Source organism: Cyprinus carpio, chromosome B22 (assembly GCF_018340385.1).
Source record: "Cyprinus carpio isolate SPL01 chromosome B22, ASM1834038v1, whole genome shotgun sequence".
Lineage (NCBI taxonomy): Eukaryota > Metazoa > Chordata > Actinopteri > Cypriniformes > Cyprinidae > Cyprinus > Cyprinus carpio.
Window position 1 is genome coordinate 286,501 of NC_056618.1, and position 3,395 is coordinate 289,895.

The window sequence follows — 3,395 nt, forward strand, 5'->3', positions numbered from 1 at the left end:
TGATCTTATTAAATTTTCTACTGTAGACACCGTAACTTTTTCAAAATGAAAACTACAAGATTTATTCATCATCAGCTTTTTGGTAATAAGTTTAGATGAGTACTCTACATAGTTATCATTTGTCTTCATACCATTATTTAATTTCTGAATTTTATCACTAAAAAAAGCACTCAGATAATTAGCAGTTTCACTTGGTTTAGTGATAAAATTGCCCTCGGCCTCTAAAAAAGATGGTGTCAATCTACCACTTTTACCCATAAGCTGATTAAGAACCTTCCAAATTGTCTAACTGTCAATATTATTACTACTAATTCTATTATAATAATACTTTTTCTTTTTGGCTTTATTCAACATTGTAACAAAGTTTCTTAATTTACGATATTTACCCCAATTCCCTTTCACTACCTGATTTTACAGCATCTGCCTTAGCTCTATCCCTCTCAAATCATATATGTTCTTAATTCCTGATCTAACCAAGAAGAAACAAAATCCGCACATTAAACTTCCTGATTGGTGCAAATTTATTTACAATGGGGGAGTGATACATTGTCAAACTCACCCAGAGCAAGATCCGGATCTTCTTTTCATAGAACTTCAGACCAGTCCACCTCTCTTACTTCATTACAATAATTGTTTTCATTAAAGTTTTTGAAAACTCTCTTGAAAACAATCTTCTGACCCCTTTTTGGTATTTTTGTTTTTCTCCCAATAACAATAAGGTTGTGGTCACTACAGCCTACTGGAATGGAAGCTACCACTGGAACACAGCGGTCCAAAAATCGCTGGGACATCTGGGACGCAAACAAAGGCACCTTTTACCACCTTTGACCCACAAGATGTCATCGGTGTGCAAACGTTTGAAAAGCTCAGGGTAATATGATACGGTTGAGGAGAAAAAGAACGTCAAATATGGTGTAGACGGGCTCTGGGTAGACCTACTTCGAAAAGTTTCATTTCAACGTCACTAATTTTCAGTAACAGGGATATACTCGGATTAATGCAGCATAACATAACAAGTTGTCATGGAGCTTGTCTGTCGATCTTCAGTCGAGTTTTTTTTTAGTGATTTTCTCTGTCAGTCGGTACATGTGTGACTGACACACCCGAAACACAACGGATTACAACAAATAATATCCACTGATAATCTTCTAAAACGCAACTCATTATTTACTGACATCTACGGCAATATGAAGGACGTTTTACTGTTCTTTGTATTACATTTTTTCATGGACGGTAAGCCTAGTGCATGTCTTAGAAACTTTCTGTTTCACTTTATAAACCTCCGCACTTTTTTTCGAAGTCCGACATAATTTTTAGTTCATGGTACAGGGCGGTGTCCAGTCTTGAATGCTACCATTTAAAGACGCCCTGAGATTTATATATACTTTTACAGATTACCTTTATTACAACAAATGCACTAATTTACATCATCCAGCTGAACAATTATGTTAAGTTATGTTTTATACAATTCATAAACGCGCAGAGTGAGAATCACAGATATTTACAAAATTCCAATTATTGTTAACCTGTTTTTTTAGTTGCCTATCATTTAATTAAACATATACTTTATATGGAAATTTAATGTAGATTATGAAATAGATTTATTAGGCATGAGTAAATAACATCAAATCTGTATAGTGACAATTTTATTTCATTTTATTCTATTTATTTGTTTATTTTTGTCTTTTGATTATTAATATTTATTTGCAGATGCGTTTGGTGAGTCAGTATCAGTGACAGAAGGTGATTCGGTCACTTTACACACTGCTGTTCTTGAAATACAGACAGATGATGTGTTACAGTGGAGGTTTGGAGCTGATGGTGCCCTCATAGCTCAAATAAATAGAGCAGCCAATAAGAGCTCTATATATGATGATGATGATCTTAACCAGAGATTCAGAAGCCGGTTGAAACTGGACAGTCAAACTGGAGATCTAACTGTCAGAAACATCAGAACTGAACACTCTGGACTTTATGAAATGACCAACGCAAACATACTATCAGGAAGATATTCAATGTCACTTGTGAGTAAATTTTCTTTTTTGGTGGTGGCCATGATACAACATGCTTAAATGAGAAGTAGATTAAAACAGTGTCAGGACTCCACAAAAATATATTTGTTATACATCACATTTACAGACATCTCCCTTAAATGAATGCAGTACAATATACACCTGTATCAGCTCACAATTATAAGACAAATTTAAGTGTAATTTTTAAGCAATTTAATGCACAAATAAACACATTTGTAAAGATAGGTGTCATTTTGGTACAAATTAAAATGGATCAGATTTAATTGTGCATAAAAATGAAATATAAATTGAATTAAGGCATTTGGCAAATTATGTAATTTGTTTTATTGCTGCTGGCATTGTCATTTTCACATTCTTGCACATGGGGATTTTTTTCTATTTTTTAATGAGTTTGGTTTATTTTTGATGGAACAGTTGCAAATAATTTTTTTTGGCAACATTCTCTGCTAGATTTCCATCCATCCATCCTTCCTCCAAATCTCTCATCTTCTGTAGGGGTCTCGGGTTTTGTTACTTTATACAGGAAATATTCAAAAGTTGAAAAGCTGGTTTTGGACCAGTAAATATCTGAATAGTTGCAGTCTTTAGTAACTATTTCTGTTTTTTTCTCCAGGTGTGCCTGTAGATGATGTGAAGTCAGTGTCAGTGCTGGTCGGAGATTCAGTCACTCTACAGACTGGTCTTACTGATATACAGAGAGATGCTGTGATACAGTGGAGGTTTGATCATCAAAACACTCCTATTGCTGAAAGAAGACAGACTAGAAAAGTCTTCAGATATGATGTTACTGATGAGAGATTCAGACACAGACTAAAGCTGGACTCTTTGACTGGATCTCTGACCATCAGGAACATTGGAATCAGACACTCTGGACTTTATGAAGTGGACATCAGTACCAGCAGCAGCAAACACACCATACACAAGACATTCAATGTGACTGTCAGCGGTGAGTAGCTCATGTCTTTCATTGTAATAATGAACTGGATCACCACTGAACAATTTAGATTAAAATGATCATGTTTGCACTGAATGCATTCTCTCTCGTGCTCTCAGCCAGTCTCTCACACTGTTCTCTGTTCGATGACGCAATGAGCTGAACTTCTGCACCAACTCTGTCTCCAGTCTGATGGCATTAATGTTCACTTCTTCTTTCACATTTACAGCTGAAGAACTGTCAAACTCTCACACAACAATCATGGCGCGTCTCTCTCTCTCGTTAAAAAACTGCTCTCTTCTCTTCTTCTTCCCATAAAATTCCCTTTATAAAAATACCTCCATACATGTGCATTTGAATCATAGCCTTATTGGAAAACTGTGTCTTTACCTACATTTAAAACATAGGCCTACATGGTTTTTACTGCA

General features: G+C 35.3%; 1 long non-coding RNA gene across 1 annotated transcript; it reads left to right on the top strand.

Moving 5' to 3' along the window:
- Positions 1-891: 891 nt before the first annotated feature.
- On the top strand, positions 892-1,814 carry LOC122141667. Its single transcript, XR_006157986.1, has 2 exons — positions 892-1,233; positions 1,711-1,814. It is a non-coding gene; the product is annotated as an uncharacterized LOC122141667 (long non-coding RNA).
- The last annotated feature ends 1,581 nt before the right edge of the window (positions 1,815-3,395 follow it).